Source organism: Triticum dicoccoides, chromosome 4B (assembly GCF_002162155.2).
Source record: "Triticum dicoccoides isolate Atlit2015 ecotype Zavitan chromosome 4B, WEW_v2.0, whole genome shotgun sequence".
NCBI lineage: Eukaryota > Viridiplantae > Streptophyta > Magnoliopsida > Poales > Poaceae > Triticum > Triticum dicoccoides.
The window spans coordinates 537,394,686-537,415,008 of NC_041387.1; the positions used below are offsets into that span (position 1 = coordinate 537,394,686).

Below are 20,323 nucleotides of genomic sequence, written 5' to 3' on the forward strand. Positions count from 1 at the left end.
ATCTCGGGCAAGTAACATACCGATGACAAAGGGAACAACGTATGTTGTTATGCGGTCTGACCGATAAAGATCTTCGTAGAATATGTAGGAGCCAATATGGGCATCCAGGTCCCGCTATTGGTTATTGACCAGAGACATGTCTCGGTCATGTCTACATTTTTCTCGAACCCGTAGGGTCCGCACGCTTAAGGTTACGATGACAGTTATATTATGAGTTTATGCATTTTGATGTACCGAAGGTTGTTCGGAGTCCCGGATGTGATCACGGACATGACGAGGAGTCTCGAAATGGTTGAGACATAAAGATTGATATATTGGAAGCCTATGTTTGGACATCGGAAGTGTTCCGGGTAAAATCGGGATTTTACCGGGTTACCGGGAGGTTACCGGAACCCCCCGGGAGCCATATGGGCCATCATGGGCCTTAGTGGAAAGGAGAAAGGGGCAGCCCAAGGGGGCTGCGCGCCTCCCCCCTTCCCCTAGTCCTATTAGGACTAGGAGAGGTGGCCGGCCACCCCTCTCCCTCTTTCCCCCTTGGGAATCCTAGTTGGAATAGGATTGGGGGGGGGGGGGAGTCCTACTCCCGGTAGGAGTAGGACTCCTCCTGCGCCTCTCTCTCTTGGCCGGCGCCCCCTCCCCCCTTGGCTCCTTTATATACTGAGGTAAAGGCACCCCAAAGACATACAAGTTGACACAAGTTGATCCACGTGATCTATCCCTTAGCCGTGTGTGGTGCCCCCTGCCACCATATTCCTCGATAATACTGTAGCGGAGTTTAGGCGAAGCCCTGCTGCTGTAGTTCATCAAGATCGTCACCACGCCGTCGTGCTGACGAAACTCTTCCCTGACACTTTGCTGGATCGGAGTCCGGGGATCGTCATCGAGCTGAACGTGTGCTCGAACTCGGAGGTGCCGTAGTTTCGGTGCTTGATCGGTTGGATCGTGAAGACGTACGACTACTTCCTCTACGTCGTGTCATCGCTTCCGCAGTCGGTCTGCGTTGGGTACGTAGACAACACTCTCCTCTCGTTGCTATGCATCACATGATCCTGTGTGTACGTAGGAAATTTTTTGAAATTACTACGAAACCCAACAGTGGCATCCGAGCCTAGGTTATTTATGTTGATGTTATATGCACGAGTAGAACACAAGTGAGTTGTGGACGATACAAGTCATACTGCCTACCAGCATGTCATACTTTGGTTCGGCGGTATTGTTGGACGAGACGACCCGGACCAACCTTACGCGTACGCTTACGCGAGACCGGTTCCCTCGACGTGCTTTGCACAGAGATGGCTTGCGGGCGACTGTCTCTCCAACTTTAGTTGAACCAAGTATGGCTACGCCCGGTCCTTGCGAAGGTTAAAACGGAGTCTATTTGACAAACTATCGTTGTGGTTTTGATGCGTAGGTGAGATTGGTTCTTACTTAAGCCCGTAGCAGCCACGTAAAACATGCAACAACAAAGTAGAGGACGTCTAACTTGTTTTTGCAGGGCATGTTGTGATATGATATGGTCAAGGCATGATGCTGAATTTTATTGTATGAGATGATCATGTTTTGTAACCGAGTTATCGGCAACTGGCAGGAGCCATATGGTTGTCGCTTTATTGTATGCAATGCAATCGCGATGTAATGCTTTACTTTATTACTAAACGGTAGTGATAGTCGTGGAAGCATAAGATTGGCGAGACGACAACGATGCTACAATGGAGATCAAGGTGTCGCGCCGGTGACGATGGTGATCATGACGGTGCTTCGGAGATGGAGATCACAAGCACAAGATGATGATGGCCATATCATATCACTTATATTGATTGCATGTGATGTTTATCCTTTTATGCATCTTATCTTGCTTTGATTGACGGTAGCATTATAAGATGATCTCTCACTAAATTATCAAGAAGTGTTCTCCCTGAGTATGCACCGTTGCCAAAGTTCGTCGTGCCCAGACACCACGTGATGATCGGGTGTGATAAGCTCTACGTCCATCTACAACGGGTACAAGCCAGTTTTGCACACGCAGAATACTCAGGTTAAACTTGACGAGCCTAGCATATGCAGATATGGCCTCGGAACACGGAGACCGAAAGGTCGAGCGTGAATCATATAGTAGATATGATCAACATAACGATGTTCACCATTGAAAACTACTCCATCTCACGTGATGATCGGTTATGGTTTAGTTGATTTGGATCACGTGATCACTTAGATGACTAGAGAGATGTCTGTCTAAGTGGGAGTTCTTAAGTAATATGATTAAATTGAACTTAAATTTATCATGAACTTAGTCCTGGTAGTATTTTGCAAATTATGTTGTAAGATCAATAGCTTGCGTTGTTGCTTTCATATGTTTATTTTGATATGTTCCTAGAGAAAATTGTGTTGAAAATGTTAGTAGCAATGATGCGGATTTGATCCGTGATCTGAGGTTTATCCTCATTGCTGCACAGAAGAATTATGTCCTTAATGCACCGCTAGGTGACAGACCTATTGCAGGAGCAGATGCAGACGTTATGAACGTTTGGCTAGCTCAATATGATGACTACTTGATAGTTTTGTGCACCATGCTTTATGGCTTAGAATCGGGACTTCAAAGATGTTTTGAACATCATGGACCATATGAGATGTTCCAGTAATTGAAGTTAATATTTCAAGCAAATACCCGAGTTGAGAGATATGAAGTCTCCAACAAGTTCTATAGCTAAAAGATGGAGGAGAATCGCTCAACTAGTGAGCATGTGCTCAGATTGTCTGGGTACTACAATCGCTTAAATCAAGTGGGAGTTAATCTTCCAGATAAGATAGTGATTGACAGTATTCTCTAGTCACCACCACCAAGTTAGTAGAACTTCGTGATGAACTATAATATGCAAAGGGATAACGAAAACAACTCCCAAGCTCTTCGTGATGCTGAAATCAACGAAGGTAGAAATCAAGAAAAACATCAAGTGTTGATGGTTGACAAGATCACTAGTTTCAAGAAAAGGGCAGAGGGAAGAAGGGGAACTTCAAGAAGAACAGCAAGCAAGTTGCTGCTCGAGTGAAGAAGCCCAAGTCTGGTCCTAAGCCTGAGACTAAGTGCTTCTACTGCAAAGGGACTGGTCACTGGAAGTGGATCTACCCCAAGTGATTGGCGGAGAAGAAGGATGGCAAAGTGAACATAAGTATATTTGATATACATGTTATCGATGTGTACTTTACTAGTGTTTATAGCAACCCCTCAGTATTTGATACTAGTTCAGTTGCTAAGATTAGTAACTCGAAACGGGAGTTGCAGAATAAACAGAGACTAGTTAAGGGTGAAGTGACGATGTGTGTTGGAAGTGGTTCCAAGATTGATATGATCATCGTCGCACACTCCCTATACTTTCGGGATTAGTGTTGAACCTGAATAAGTGTTTTGGTTGAGCATGAATATGATTTGATCATGTTTATTGTAATACGGTTATTCATTTAAGTAAGAGAATAAATTGTTGTTCTGTTTACATGAATGAAACCTTATATGGTTACACACCCAATGAAAATAGTTCGTTGGATCTCGGTCGTAGTGATACACATAATCATAATATTGAAACCAAAAGATACAAAGTTAATAATGATAAGTGCAACTTGTTTGTAGCACTGCCGTTTAGGTCATATTGGTGTAAAGCGCATGAAGAAACTCCATACTGATGGGCTTTTGGAATCACTTGATTATGAATCAGTTGATGCTTGCGAACCATGCCTCTTGGGCAAGATGACTAAGACTCTGTTCTTCGGAACAATGAAGCGAGCAATAGATTTGTTGGAAATCATACATACTGATGCATGTGGTCCGATGAATATTGAGGCTCGCGACAGGTATCATTATTTTCTGATCTTCACAGATGATTTGAGCAGATATGAGTATATCTACTTGATGAAACATAAGTCTGAAACATTTGAAAAGTTCAAAGAATTTCAGAGTGAAGTGAAAAATCATCGTAACAAGAAAATAAAGTTTCTACGATCTGATCGTAGAGAAGAGTATTTGAGTTACGAGTTTGGCCTTCAGTTAAAAACAATGTGAAATAGTTTCACTACTCATGCCACCTACAACACCACAATGTAATGGTGTGTCCGAACGTCATAACCGTACTTTATTAGATATTGTGCGATCTATGATGTCTCTTACCGATCTACCACTATCATTTTGGGGATATGCTTTAGAGACGGCCGCATTCACGTTAAATAGGGCACCATCAAAATCCGTTGAGACGACGCCTTATGAACTGTGGTTTGGCAAGAAACCAAAGTTGTCGTTTCTTAAAGTTTGGGGCTGCGATGCTTATGTGAAAAAGCTTCAACCTGATAAGCTCGAACCCAAATCGGAGAAATGTGTCTTCATAGGATACCCAAAAGAAACTGTTGGGTACACCTTCTATCACAGATCCGAAGGCAAGACATTCGTTGCTAAGAATGGATCATTTCTAGAGAAGGAGTTTCTCTTGAAAGAAGTGAGTGGGAGGAAAGTAGAACTTGACGAGGTAACTGTACCTGCTCCCTTACTGGAAAGTAGTTCATCACAGAAAACTGTTTCAGTGACACCTACACCAGTTAGTGAGGAAACTAATGATATTGATCATGAAACTTCAGATCAAGATACTACTGAACCTCGTAGATCAACCAGAGTAAGATCCGCACCAGAGTGGTACGGTAATCCTGTTCTGGAGGTCATGCTACTAGATCATGATGAACCTACGAACTATGAAGAAGCGATGGTGAGCCCAGATTCCGCAAAGTGGCTTGAAGCCATGAAATCTGAGATGGGATCCATGTATGAGAACAAAGTATGGACTTTAGTTGACTTGCCCGATGATCGGCAAGCAATTGAGAATAAATGGATCTTCAAGAGGAAGACGGACGCTGATAGTAGTGTTACTATCTACAAAGCTAGAATTGTCGCAAAAAGGTTTTCGACAAATTCAAGGTGTTGACTACGATGAGAGTTTCTCACTCGTATCGATGCTTAAGTCTGTCCGAATCATGTTAGCAATTGCCACATTTTATGAAATCTGGCAAATAGATGTCAAAACTGCATACCTTAATGGATTTATTAAAGGTTGTATATGATGCAACCAGAAGGTTTTGTCAATCCTAAAGGTGCTAACAAAATGTGCAAGCTCCAGCGATCCATCTATGGACTGGTGCAAGCATCTCGGAGTTGGAATATACGCTTTGATAAGTTGATCAAAGCATATAGTTTTATATGGACTTACGATGAAGCCTGTATTTACAATAAAGTGAGTGGGAGCACTACATCCTTTCTGATTAGTATATGTGAGTGACATATTGTTGATCAGAAATGATGTAGAATTCTTCTGCAAAGCATAAAGGAGTGTTTTAAAGGAGTTCTTTAAAAGGAAAAGACCTCAGTAAAAGCTACTTACATATTGAGCATCAAGATCTATTGAGATAGATCAAGACGCTTGATAAGATTTTCAATGAGTACATACCTTGGCAAGATTTTGAAATAGTTCAAAATGGAACAGTCAAAGAAAGAGTTCTTGCCTGTGTTGCAAAGGTGTTAAATTGAGTAATACTCAAATCCTAACCACGGCAGAAAATAGAAAAGAGAATGAAAGTCATTCCCTATGCCTCAGTCATAGGTTCTATAAAGTATGCTATGCTATGTACCAGACCTATTGTATACCTTGCTCTGAATTTGGCAAGGGAGTACAATAGTGATCTAGGAGTAGATCACTGGACATTGGTCAAAAGTTATCCTTAGTGGAATAAGGATATGTTTCTCAATTATGGAGGTGACAAAAGGTTTGTCTTAAAAGGTTACGCCGATACAAGTTTTGGCACTGATCCAGATGACTCTAAGTCTTAATCTGGATACATATTGAAAGTGGGAGCAATTAGCTAGAGTAGCCCCGTGCAGAGCATTGTTGACATAGAATATTTGCAAAATACATACGGCTCTGAATATGACAGACCCGTTGACTAAACTTCTCTCACAAGCAAAACATGATCACACCTTAGTACTCTTTGGGCATTAATCACATAGCGATGTGAACTAGATTATTGACTCTAGTAAACCCTTTGGGTGTTGGTCACATGACAATGTGAACTGTGGGTGTTAATCATATACAGATATGATTATTAGTGTTAAATCACATGGCGATGTGAACTAGATTATTGACTCTAGTGCAAGTGGGAGACTGAAGGAAATATGCCCTAGAGGCAATAATAAAGTTATTATTTTTTTCCTTATAATCATGATAAATGTTTATTATTCATGCTAGAATTGTATTTACCGGAAACATAATACATGTGTGAATACATAGACAAACAAAGTGTCACTAGTATGCCTCTACTTGACTAGCTCGTTAATCAAAGATGGTTATGTTTCCTAACCATGAACAATGAGTTGTTATTTGATTAACAAGGTCACATCATTAGCGGAATGATCTGATTGACATGACCCATTCCATTAGCTTAGCACCCGATCGTTTAGTATGTTGCTATTGCTTTCTTCATGACTTATACATGTTCCTATGACTATGAGATTATGCAACTCCCGTTTACCGGAGGAACACTTTGGGTACTACCAAACGTCACAACGTAACTGGGTGATTATAAAGGAGTACTACAGGTGTCTCCAATGGTCGATGTTGGGTTGGCGTATTTCGAGATTAGGATTTGTCACTCCGATTGTCGGAGAGGTATCTCTGGGCCCTCTCGGTAATACACATCACATAAGCCTTGCAAGCATTACAACTAATATGTTAGTTGTGAGATGATGTATTACGGAACGAGTAAAGAGACTTGCCGGTAACGAGATTGAACTAGGTATTGGATACCGACGATCGAATCTCGGGCAAGTAACGTACCGATGACAAAGGGAACAACGTATGTTGTTATGCGGTCTGACCGATAAAGATCTTCGTAGAATATGTAGGAGCCAATATGGGCATCCAGGTCCCGCTATTGGTTATTGACCAGAGACGTGTCTCGGTCATGTCTACATTGTTCTCGAACCCGTAGGGTCCGCACGCTTAAGGTTACGATGACAGTTATATTATGAGTTTATGCATTTTGATGTACCGAAGGTTGTTCGGAGTCCCGGATGTGATCACGGACATGACGAGGAGTCTCGAAATGGTCGAGACGTAAAGATTGATATATTGGAAGCCTATATTTGGATATCGGAAGTGTTCCGGGTGAAATCGGGATTTTACCGGAATACCGGGAGGGTTACCGGAACCCCCCGGGAGCTATTTGGGCCATAGTGGGCCTTAGTGGAAAAGAGAAGGGGCTGCCCTAGATGGGCTGCGCGCCCCCCCTTCCCCTAGTCCTATTAGGACTAGGAGAGGTGGCCGGTGAAGGAAATATGCCCTAGAGACAATAATAAAGTTATTATTTATTTCCTTATTTCATGATAAATGTTTATTATTCATGCTAGAATTGTATTAACCGGAAACATAATACATGTGTGAATACATAGACAAACAAAGTGTCACTAGTATGCCTCTACTTGACTAGCTCGTTAATCAAAGATGGTTATGTTTCCTAACCATGAACAATGAGTTGTTATTTGATTAACGAGGTCACATCATTAGTAGAATGATCTGATTGACATGACCCATTCCATTAGCTTAGCACCCGATCGTTTAGTATGTTGCTATTGCTTTCTTCATGACTTATACATGTTCCTATGACTATGAGATTATGCAACTCCCGTTTACCGGAGGAACACTTTGGGTACTACCAAACGTCACAACGTAACTGGGTGATTATAAAGGAGTACTACAGGTGTCTCCAATGGTCGATGTTGGGTTGACGTATTTCGAGATTAGGATTTGTCACTCCGATTGTCGGAGAGGTATCTCTGGGCCCTCTCGGTAATACACATCACATAAGCCTTGCAAGCATTACAACTAATATGTTAGTTGTGAGATGATGTATTACGGAACGAGTAAAGAGACTTGCCGGTAACGAGATTGAACTAGGTATTGGATACCGACGATCGAATCTCGGGCAAGTAACATACCGATGACAAAGGGAACAACGTATGTTGTTATGCGGTCTGACCGATAAAGATCTTCGTAGAATATGTAGGAGCCAATATGGGCATCCAGGTCCCGCTATTGGTTATTGACCAGAGACATGTCTCGGTCATGTCTACATTGTTCTCGAACCCGTAGGGTCCGCACGCTTAAGGTTACGATGACAGTTATATTATGAGTTTATGCATTTTGATGTACCAAAGGTTGTTCGGAGTCCCGGATGTGATCACGGACATGACGAGGAGTCTCGAAATGGTCGAGACATAAAGATTGATATATTGGAAGCCTATGTTTGGACATCGGAAGTGTTCCGGGTAAAATTGGGATTTTACCGGGTTACCGGGAGGTTACCGGAACCCCCCGGGAGCCATATGGGCCATCATGGGCCTTAGTGGAAAGGAGAAAGGGGCAGCCCAAGGGGGCTGCGCGCCTCCCCCCTTCCCCTAGTCCTATTAGGACTAGGAGAGGTGGCCGGCCACCCCTCTCCCTCTTTCCCCCTTGGGAATCCTAGTTGGAATAGGATTGGGGGGGGGGGAGTCCTACTCCCGGTAGGAGTAGGACTCCTCCTGCGCTTCTCTCTCTTGGCCGGCGCCCCCTCCCCCCTTGGCTCCTTTATATACTGAGGTAAAGGCACCCCAAAGACATACAAGTTGACACAAGTTGATCCACGTGATCTATCCCTTAGCCGTGTGCGGTGCCCCCTGCCACCATATTCCTCGATAATACTGTAGCGGAGTTTAGGCGAAGCCCTGCTGCTGTAGTTCATCAAGATCGTCACCACGCCGTCGTGCTGACGAAACTCTTCCCTGACACTTTGCTGGATCGGAGTCCGGGGATCGTCATCGAGCTGAACATGTGCTCGAACTCGGAGGTGCCGTAGTTTCGGTGCTTGATCGGTTGGATCGTGAAGACGTACGACTACTTCCTCTACGTCGTGTCATCGCTTCCGCAGTCGGTCTGCGTTGGGTACGTAGACAACACTCTCCTCTCGTTGCTATGCATCACATGATCCTGTGTGTACGTAGGAAATTTTTTGAAATTACTACGAAACCCAACACCTATGACTTTGATATTCTTAACGTTTGTCACAAGGGGTTCAAGTGTCGTGATTTCAGATATGAACTCATTATGTGTGTGTGCTACTTGTGAGCTGCGTTGGGATTTCCTCAAAGATGAGAGGATGATGCAGTACAATACAGATAATAAGTATTTCCCCCAGTTAAGAACTAAGGTTATCAGTCTAGTAGGAGAACCAAGCAACACCTCGTTAGCAGTACCTACACACAAAATAACAAATACTTGCACCCAGCGCAAACAATGGGTTGCCAATCCCTCGACGGTTAATTGCAAGGATCAAATCTCGTAGTGATAGATAGATAATTAAAATACAAAATAAAATAAATAAATAATTGCAGTAAGGTATTTTTTAATATATGATAAAAGTAGACCCGGGGCCATAGTTTTCACTAGAGGCTTCTCCCTTGAAGATAGCATACGGTGGTTAAACAAATTACTACTGGGCAACTGATAGAAACGCAAATAATCATGACGATATCCATGGCAATGATCATTTATATAGGCATCACGTCCGAGACAAGTAGACGGACTCCTGCCTGCATCTACTACTATTACTCCACACATCGACCGCTATCCAGCATGCATCCAGAGTATTAAGTTCATAAAGAATGGAGTAACACCTTAAGCAAGATGACATGATGTAGACAAAGTAAACTCACTCATGAATAAATCCCGTCTATTTATCCTTAATGGCAACAATATAAATATTTGTCATGTCCTTTTTTGTCACAGAATCCATCACAAAGCACCTCTCCCATTGCAAGAAAAATCAATCTAGTTGGCCAGGCCAAATTGATCAGAGAGAAATACAAAACTATAATAATCATGCATAAAAGAGTTCAGAAAACACTCAAATAATATTCATGGATAATCTGATTATAAACTCACAATTTATCGTATCCCAACAAACACACCTCAAAAAGTGATTACATCGAATAGAACTCCAAGAACATCGAGGAGTACATTGTATTGAAGATCAAAGAGATAGAATAAGCCATCTAGCTACTAACTATGGACATGTAGATCTGTTGTAAAACTACATACACATCATCGTAAGGGCAACAAGGTTGATGTGGAGCCCCTCCATGGTGGATTCCCCCTCCAGTAGAGTACCAGAAAAGGCCTCCAGATGGGATCTCTCGAGAATAGAAGCTTGCAACGACGGGAAAAGTATTTCGGGTGGCTCTCTATTGGTTTCCTGATTTTAGAGAATTTATAGAGGCGGAATTAGGTCAAACAGGTGAATGTGGGCCCCGTGAGCCACTAGGGCGTGCCTACCCTCCTAGGCGCGCTCTGGTGCCTCATGGGCCCCTCCTTCATCTAGCCCTCTTCGAAGCTTCCAATGTCTCTTATGTCTAGAAAAAAATCTCCAAAAAGTTTCATGGCATTTAAACTTCGTTTGGTACTGATATTCTAGAAAACCAAAAATAGGCGAAAAAAATAGCAACTGGCACCGGGCACTAAATTGTTAGGTTAGTCCCCAAAAACGATATATATATAATGACATATAATTGCATATAAAAAATCCAAGATTGATACTATAATAGCATGGAACAATAAAAAATTATAGATACGCTGGAGACGTATCAAGCATCCCCAAGCTTCATTTCTGCTCGTCCTCGAGTAAGTAGATGATAAAAACAAAATGTTTTGATGTGGAATGCTACCTAACATGTTCATCATGTAATCTCTCTTTTGTGGCATGAATATTAAGATCCAAATGATTCAAAACAATAGTCTATAGTTTGACATAAAAACAATAATGATAAGGCATACCAATAAACAGTCATGTCTTTCAAAATATCAACGGTAAAAAAACTTATCCCTACAAAATCATATGGAGCTGTCATGCTCCATCTTCTGAACACAAAGTATAAATCGTACACAACCCCGGTGTTAGCCAAGCAATTGATTCATACTTTTTAACGCGCTTCAGCATTTTCTACTCTCACGCAATACATGAGCGCAAGCCATGGATATATCACTGTGGTTGGAATAGAGTATGGTGATAGAGGTTGATATGGAGAAGACAAAAAGGATAAAGTCTCACATCAATGGGCTATAGAGATGCCCATCAGTTGATGTCAATGCGAGGAGTAGGAATTGCCATGCAACAGATACACTAAGAGTTATAAGTGTATGAAAGTTCAAAAATAAAATGAAGTGGGTGTGCATCCAAATTGCTTGCTCATGATGACCTAGGGCATTTGAGGAAGCCCATTGTTGGAATATACAAGTCAAGTTCTATAATGAAAAATTCCCACTAGTTATATGCAATTGAAAGCATAGGAGACTCTCCATGTGAAAAACATGGTGCTACTTTGAAGCACAAGTGTGAAAAGGATAGTAACATTTCCCCTTATCTCTTTTTCTCTCTTTTTCTTTTTTCTTTTACTTTTTTACTTTTTTCTTTTTTCCTTTACTCTTTTTTTGTTGGGCTCTTTTTGGCCCCTCTTTTTTATGGGCTTTTTTGGCCTTTTTTTATTTCCTCACTTGGGACAATGCTCTAATAATGAATATGGTGATCATCGCACTTTTGTTTACTTACAACTCAAAAGAAAATTACAACTCGATACTAGAACAAGATATGACTTTATATGAATGCCTATGACAGTGTACCGGGATGTGCAATGATCTAGCAAATCATGTATAAAAAAATATGAACGGTGGCTGAGCCACAAATACTACGTCAGCTATATGATCATGCTAATCATTATGACAATGATGATATGTGTCATAATAAACCAGAACGGTGAAAGTTGCATGGCAATATATCTTGAAATGGCTATATGGATATGCCATAATAGGTAGATATGGTGGCTGTTTTGAGAAAGATATAAGGAGGTTTATGTTTGTAGAGCGTATCATATCACGGGGTTTGGATGCACCGGTGAAGTTTGCACTACATCTCAAGGTGAGAAAAGGACAATGCACGGTACCGAAGAGGCTAGCAAATTGTGGAAATGTGAGAGTGCGTATAATCCATGGACTCACATCTCTACTCCTACTAGTACAATGCCCGTGCGTTGCCACGGACCATCTAATTTTTGTATTGATTGCTTATACATACTTATATTTTTTATAAAACTCAGTGAATTTTTGGCCCCTTCCAACGACATCGTCTCGATACCTTGTCAATGGATTCTTTTTGAATGATGACATAATGCATCTCCATCTCTCTCATATGTTGCACAAATAAAAATATATAGAAGTATACATATTAAAAGAATAAGCCATCAATTTTTATCTCCAATCTACAAAAGTGAACATATATACACATATTAAAATATTAAGACAATATATATTCATTGGTCCTGGATGCAAGCAAGTGACCATTTTTAGTCGGAGTTAGTGGCATCATGATACTTTGTGGAGTGATTCGCAACCCATTTTTGATAAACTGTATGCTCAACTGTAAATCATTTGTTGGTAATTATTTTTCAAAAATGACTTTTATAGCAAATAGTTCCTTTCCCTAAAAAAGCAAACACGCACCTTTTCTTCTCGTCTTGGAAAATACAATTCACTCTCTCATAGTATGACACAATGCTCACACTCACACCACATTCCATCCGCTTGCTCTCCTTGCCACGGGCATCGCCGCCGTCATCTCTCCCCTCCAAAACCTCTCCCCTCCAAAACTTCTCATTGCTTCCTCCCCTCGGCGCCATGGCATTCAACATGTACCTTCCTCTCACCGCCATCTCCCCTTCGCTTCACGGTATCGCCCACTCCCTCTTCACCCATCCATAGTGTCCCAAGCTTATTCTCGGTGCCAAGAAATGCACATCATCGTAACCGAGGGCAAACACCACAATGTGTTTTTGCTGACATAATATACGAAATGATATATATCATGCCATCCTTTCACATGTTTTCTTCTAAAATAACTTTTGTCGATTTCAACATGAGATGAATAGCAAAATTTGTGATGTTGCTTACATTCCGTGACAAAACAGAGATAGCAACACGGTCTCCTTTGCTCACAAAGGTGGTGTCTCGAGAAGGAGAGAAAGCAGCGGCGGTGTCACTGACATTCCCCCAATGGTCCACCTCCCCGACCTTTTCCACGCTTCACCAGTCGTCGCCACCAAATGACTGCCACCACCAGCAGTCCTTCCCTCCGCCACCCCCTCTTCGTCGGGCATGGGCCTAGATCCACCCTAATATGGCTCTCCCAGAGGGGCGATATGGGAGTCGCGTGGCTCTCGGGCGACACCGCTACACGGTCCAAAACGGCGACCTGAAGAGAGTAATGTGTGGGCTACAAGGTGTTGGCTGCATCTAAGGGGTTCGTTTGAGGGCAGACCGGTTCAAGGATGACAAAACCTGCGATCGAAACATTTATTTGTAAAAAAAATCTACGTACGAGGGAGAGAGGGATGTGACTAATAAAACAAAATGTACTCCCCTTTAATAGTAGAGATTAAATTGTATATCTACACCACTTCCTTTCCCCCTTAATTTGTGAGCTAGCATAATGAGGAACTGTAAGAAACGAGATAGGACATTGAGGTCTAAATGTTCGTTTGAATAATGGCCAAATATGCATTTCCTCACATGTCCTAAGATGGCAAAACTACTTTACAAAACGGCGATCTGAAGAGAGTAAAGTTGCAAATAACAATGTTTTCTCTCCTACTATGCCTTTTACCTATTTTAGATTAGCTTACAAACTGAAACAAATTTTAGATTCAATCCAAAATCATGCTAGTGATCAGAACATCTATTTCCAACACACATTAGTTATGACACCATATATTACATTCACATGTTTACTTTATTGTTTAGACAACTCGCTGGCTGAAAGTAGTGCAAGATGCAATCACATGCCATGTTAATGATGATTTACAACATAATTTATTTCCGAAACCACAAATATTTCACATAGAATGCGTCCTTTTTTGTTAGTAGAACAAAGAAAAAAGGCACCACCAAGATCATGAACCACTATGAAAACTAAGGACTATTACTACTTTCAACATATAGGAATATTAACTAAATTTCAACATTTAAGAGGTAAAAAATATCACCATCAAGTACACTCACCAATATGGTAGCATCAATAAGATATTTGTAATTTAGAAGTGGAACAGAACTTGTTAATCACAGGTTTGGAAACATTCGGGTATACATGAAACTCATGTAGTCCATGACAAAACATGAAGCGAGAAACAAAGAAAATGCATATGTTTTGATTGCCTGAGATTTAAAAAATCACCAGGCAGTTTAAAAGTGTGAATTCACCATGTTTACCTATAGCACCTCATAGTTTAAAAATTTTCATGTGATGACATGCCAATTCTCCTAAGTCTAATTCATGATTCTGTAAGAATAGCCAGCGGCAAATGTACGAGCCAACAGAATAAAGCCGGAAGGCAGTCACCATGGTTCATGCCCACCACGCAGCCACAGTGTTGACCCGGAGCTCCTCACTGGACCGAGCACGGCGCCTCTCCAAGTCTCCATGATATCGGGCCACCCCTATAACCTTCTGCTCCAGGCAGAAAATATTTATCGTCATAAACAAAAAATGTAGTTAGATTCTGACAACAAAAGGTACATTTTTTAAGTATGTAAAGTTTGCTCTCAGGTAGATACACATATATGGGTAACAAGTCCATTCTAGCAAGATAGAGAGTTGTAGAACAATTTGTTTTTAAGGATTTGAAGCTAGAAACATGAAGACATGAGGCATGTTAGAAATTTTAGCTATTACAAATTTAGGTGGATTAACATTAGATTGCACCGATTATTAAATAATGTGTAATAGTGCAAAATATTCTAATAATTCAGAAATTCTATGGCATTGTAATTACCATAGTAAGTATTGTTGCTAATCTGTGCCAATATATTGAAATAGTCTATTCAAAACAGTTAACATTTTCAACCTTCAGTGTACAACCAACAGTATCAGCCTCATCGCGATACGCTAAAGAATTGAAGTAGCATCAAAACACATGTCGACAAAAGTCAAAGTTAAATAGCATCCCGATATTGTCATTTGTCATGGCCATAAAAATGGAGGATGACAACCCCACCTAGCGCAGAGTCTACTTTGAAAAATAATACAAATTTTAGCAGAAAGGTATTTTCCAACAATCGTCCAAAAATATGCAACATCTCTAGAGATATGTCACTGATGCAACTAACCAACTAACATAAGAAATCTCAATCAATTTTTGGATTACAAACTTTTGCTGCATCATTCGTGGTTTGTGGGGTTGCAGATTTGCCTGATGTACTGCGTAATTGAACTTGATAAAGCTTGCCACATCAAGAGCGATATGATTTTTTTGTAGATGCAGCTACAGTTTGATTTGGTTTGCTTCACTGTGCATGTTCCGAGGCATTGTGCCAATAAATCAGGTGGTTCTAGAGAAGTAAAAATCGATGAAACAACACCATTGGTCAACTGCATAAAATATGTTTGGATATATGATTGTAATATTCTAACATCGCTTTATTTCCTTCCTTTACCTCACATTGTAATGCCGAGACAAACTATGTGACCTCAGCTGATCTCTGGTCCCCATGGCAATTGGGTATCTCTATCCTCCTCTCACCACAATGCAAAACTCCAAAAGACACAGAAAAAGGGAGGGACCAAAAAATACTCACTCATTGAAGTCTCTTAGCTAATTCGAGAAACTAAAAAAGGCCAAAAGGAGGTGTCCATTAAAACGCTAGCAAGTACCACTATATCTAGCTCTCTTTCTCCAGGGCTTGCTGAAGAGATTGGCTTCTAACAAACCTTCCCCGAAACAACAAAAAACTGAGAACATGAGTAAACATGTGGACTCTGTTTCGGAAAAGTAGATACGTCGGCGATGGTGATCTGGTGTGAGGAGTGAGCTTTTTCAGTGCCTGGCTTACAAATATTATAGACGTTTTTATTCTTTCAAGCATCAGTTCTATTAGAATTCCCGTGTACATATAGAACAATTTCTAACTGTTATTCACCCACATGTTTACCAGAATGTAAAAGAGACAAAAAAGAAATCTTAGAGCTAAAATGAGCTCGTGTAATCTAGGCAGTAGGTTTGCTGGGACTCACTATTTAGTTTGTTTCCTTACAAACTAATTTTCAGCACTTCCATTTTTATTGGTGACTAGAGTATCAGTGATATACTCTTAAAAGGTGCGTACTTCAGTCTAGCATATCAAACATCATCTGCCTCCTAAACATTTAAAAGCAAGTAAAATTTAAGTTTGGGTGTATGGTCTGATTACCTCAGATCCCAATGAATCATTGCATAACCAAGCCCATGTCTGATTTGATAAATCTTCTATAGTTTCTTATCCCTGTTAACTATGCCTGCCTTGCAACTCTGAATCTTCAACTACAACAACAATCAAAGCTTTGTCCTCAAATTGTTTTCAGTAATTACTGCAGAAATATCAGATGATGAAGCTTGTGCATAACCACTAAATACACAATAAGAAACAGGCCAAAGAAAGCCACCTAGGAGTATGGCTGGATGAACACCTAATTTCACTGGAGCTGGTGCTCAGAAATTGATGAACGGAGACACCACAATGCAGGTCGCAACTCGAAAGAATTGTCTTATGGATTTCACATGTTAGAATACCAGAGGCACGGCTTACCTTGGCTTCATCTTTGTCAGCCCTGTCATCGTAGTCCAGGCGGTCACAGCAAAAATTCCACAACTTTCACCCTGTTCCAATCAATGAGAGGGCGGACTTCAAGAACCTGGTAGTTACACACAGATGAACTTTTTCTTAGTCCTATGAAATGATAAACAAAGAGAGGATAAGTGTCCAAGTGAAAATTTCTAAAGAATTATTTCCAATAGAAAGCTGAAAGGAAGTTAGATGTAGACTCACATGTCGTGCAATGTTTCGGTAATGCACACACACACACACACACACACAAAACTTGTTATGTTCCATTCTCGCACCGTCAATGTCCTCTCTCACTAAGATTTTTGAACACCTGGTCAGCAACCAAGGTGAGCAACCTAAGGGCGTGTTCGGTAGTCCACCACAGCTGCTAACTCCCCAACTCCATCGCCGCCAGCCAGCAGCCGGCTTCTCGCGTCAAATCCTGGAGCGACCAATCCGTTCGGTGCGTTAGCTTCTAGTCACGAGCTTTGTAAAAGGCTGGGCCTGGTCGGTGGCTACCTTTATTGGGATTTGATCTGGGAAAAGGAATAGTGGGCTGTCTAAATGGCTGGGCCTGGTCGGAGGCTGGCCTCATATGGCTGTCCGCTCGTGTTGTTTCCTCGTACCGGTTCACAGCGAGTCACTTGGCGGTGGCAGGGGGGTGTAATATCCTTGAACTCTCACTTCTCTGTTCGGTGGAGCTCGGTTTTATTGACTCCACGACTCCTTGTTTTTTGCACTACACAAATCACTGGCTTCTCGTTTTCAACTCCAGGAGTTAGCGCGTTCGGCTCAGCTCCACCCGTGGAGTTGAAGGAGCCAGGAGCTGGTGGACTGCCGAACACGCCCTAAACCGTATGGTGTAACCTGGTTCTTTTTTAACCTTTAGACATTGATACATACCTCAACAATTGTGTATTGGAAGAGATTGACCTCTTTACCCTGTGAATAAAAGCAAGTGAACAACCAAGATTAGGAAATAGAAGAACAGATTGTGCTGTCACAAAATACCGAAAGTTGCTTCACCTCTGAAAAGTGATAATGCATTGAAGTTTCATATCGCTAACAAAAGCCAAAGCAATATTTTCTCCATCCAATCTACTACAGGGAACATGTACCGAATGATGAAGGAAGTGTTTTACAGATTTATTTAGCAATTGGCAAGTAGAGGTTCTCAATTTTCTCAAGGACATGTAGTGTCAGTTCGACTCTTTTCTCATTCTCACATATCATATACTCCCACCATCTCAAAATATAAGACGTAATATTTTCAGACAGAGGGAGTATTTCACGAAGATTGAACTCGAGTGATAAATCTTTATCCTATCAAGTTCTATGGTGTTTGCAGAATATCAGCCCATAAGAGGTTACAACATATGAAAATGTTGATAATTATGAGAGGAGTCCAGAAGTTCACATTCTACAGAGAACCATAGTTCACACTTGTCAATGTATTAAACTTTCATATGCATTACATAAGATGCAACATAAGTAGAGAAAAAACTAAATAAAATAATTAAAAATGGAAATTGTATGCATAAGAAAGAAATGAGTGAGCAAATGTGGCAGTGGCAAGTTAGTACTACATGGTTCATGGTGTTGTGCAGACTGCAGTTAAGTCGCCTCTCCTCGTCGTCTCAATATTCCCTCTACTAATCTACAATGCAAGCGCCCCCGCGAGCAACCTACTATTCCAACACCAAACAAAATGAGAGCCATATCCTACAATTCCAACATACTGTTACTAAGAACGACCACGTGCTACCTCCCAGAATTATGTTCATAGTTGTATAGTAACATCTAGGTTCTGACTGCATAATGTGCCCCATGCCCCCATTTCTTTTTTTTTCAACAGGAAGGCACCAAGACTGCAGTTTGTGAGGGAAAAGAATCTAATACAATTTGGTCACTTGAGTTGTACATAAAAACTGAAGACCAAGAATCTCTCAATCAACACGCATAGATCAAAGTACGACACGAAGAAACATGTGCATATTATCGCTTGAGTTTGTGAGGAATCACTAACCAGATAAGGATTAGCAAATCAAGTAATCTCCCATTATGCATATAACTTTCTAAACCCTATCCCATTGAGCATACTTCAATCGAAACTAATGGAAGAACTAACAAAACTATGCATTGAAGTGAGTAAATTAAGAATGGAATACTATAGCTTACCAAGAACATTCCTTTTTCCTGCCTACAGTGTGGTCTTGGACTTCTGCTAATCACCGCTATAGTACAGACAACAGAGAAGTGTACACTTGATTAGATTATAAGAACTAATTCAGTACACTAAAAGGAAGGGACATGCTAGTTTTAATATACTAAAAGTATACTTTCTAATTCCATTATGTATGCGGCATAAAGGAAGATAAAGTACATACTGTAAGGTAACACCACATGTTTATGTCCACACCCATCACATTGCAGATAAAGATCAGTATGAAAAAGCTAGTTACTAAATTTTATTCGACTGAAAAATTCCTTGACTTTTAATTGCGACACATTTTAAAGCTCAGTATAGGGAGAAGCCCCTACAATGTAGGTGATCATTTATACAAGCAACAACAAAAGAACCAAAATTGTGATGCAGTATACTGTCCTCTAAACTCTGATTGTACAAAGAACGAATTGTCTGATTCATGTTCTATTCCCCGACCACTGATGGTAATGGTACACGTTCTCTCCAACTTTTGTGTAGTTTTGGAACTGCAAAACTAAAGTGTCTAGCTGCTTCTGTTGTAGCTAGCACGTCTCAGCATCAGATCAACATGGTGAAAACTGAACCTCAATACACATCAGATCAAAAAGAAACAGAGGGCATGGAGAGAGAGAGAGAGAGAGAGAGAGAGAGAGATGTGGGGTTTTGTGTATACCTTAACGCTGCTTGGCAAAGAGGAGGACATGGTGTGGGTGGACAATGCCGGCAGGGGCGGAGCTTGCCGATCGGAGGACATCGGCGTACCGCAGCACACTTGCTGGAGGATAGCAGACGATGGTGGCGGCGAGATGGGTTCCTCAGAATGGCTGTTGGAGACCGGGGCGCAGCAGAGCAGGTGGAGTGGGGTGCCAACAGCACACGATGCGGCCGCGCCGGCAAGCCCGACTCGGTCCCTAGGGTTAGCCGCAGGGCGCGCTCAGGGGAGGAACGGCGAGAAGGCGTTGGGGCATGGACGTTAATTATAGACCGAGGCAGAGCAACACCCGTGGAGGACGAAGAGGGAGATGATCGACATTGGCTGAATCGGAGGCGCAGGTGGCAACGATTTGGGGACAGGCTTCTGGAGATGACGACACCCGTGGCTGTCCTGGGGTAGGACCTAATCGGCGTGATGCAGCGGCCGTTGGGTGGCTGAGGGCCAAGGGAGAAGGAGGCGACGTCGGCAGCGGCGGGCCGACGGCCATCTAGGGTTACCCCATGGTGGGAGATGGCGGGGGCAGCGGGGTGGCAGCGCTCCAGGGAAAAAGGAGGGTCCGGCGGCACGCCGGTAGGAGGCAGCGGGGTGGCGGCGCTCTAGGGAAGAAGGAGGGTCCGGCGGCGCACCGGCAGGAGGCGGGGATGACGGCGCGCCGGAAGGAGG

The 20,323-nt window shown here is 41.9% G+C and overlaps 1 long non-coding RNA gene across 5 annotated transcripts; it reads right to left on the reverse strand.

Annotated features, from left to right (window-relative positions):
- Positions 1 to 13,121: 13,121 nt before the first annotated feature.
- LOC119291336 lies at positions 13,122 to 20,311 on the reverse strand. Of its 5 annotated transcripts, none has more exons than XR_005142338.1 (6): positions 19,619 to 20,311; positions 18,918 to 18,973; positions 16,722 to 17,681; positions 16,347 to 16,456; positions 14,500 to 14,607; positions 13,122 to 13,442 (listed from the first exon to the last, which is right to left on the reverse strand). It is a non-coding gene; the product is annotated as an uncharacterized LOC119291336 (long non-coding RNA). The 5 variants fall into 5 exon arrangements; XR_005142337.1 differs by lacking the exon at positions 13,122 to 13,442 and having other exon boundaries at positions 14,267 to 14,607; positions 16,722 to 16,827; positions 17,643 to 17,681; XR_005142336.1 differs by lacking the exon at positions 13,122 to 13,442 and having other exon boundaries at positions 14,267 to 14,607; positions 16,722 to 16,827; positions 16,962 to 17,681.
- Positions 20,312 to 20,323: the final 12 nt, after the last annotated feature.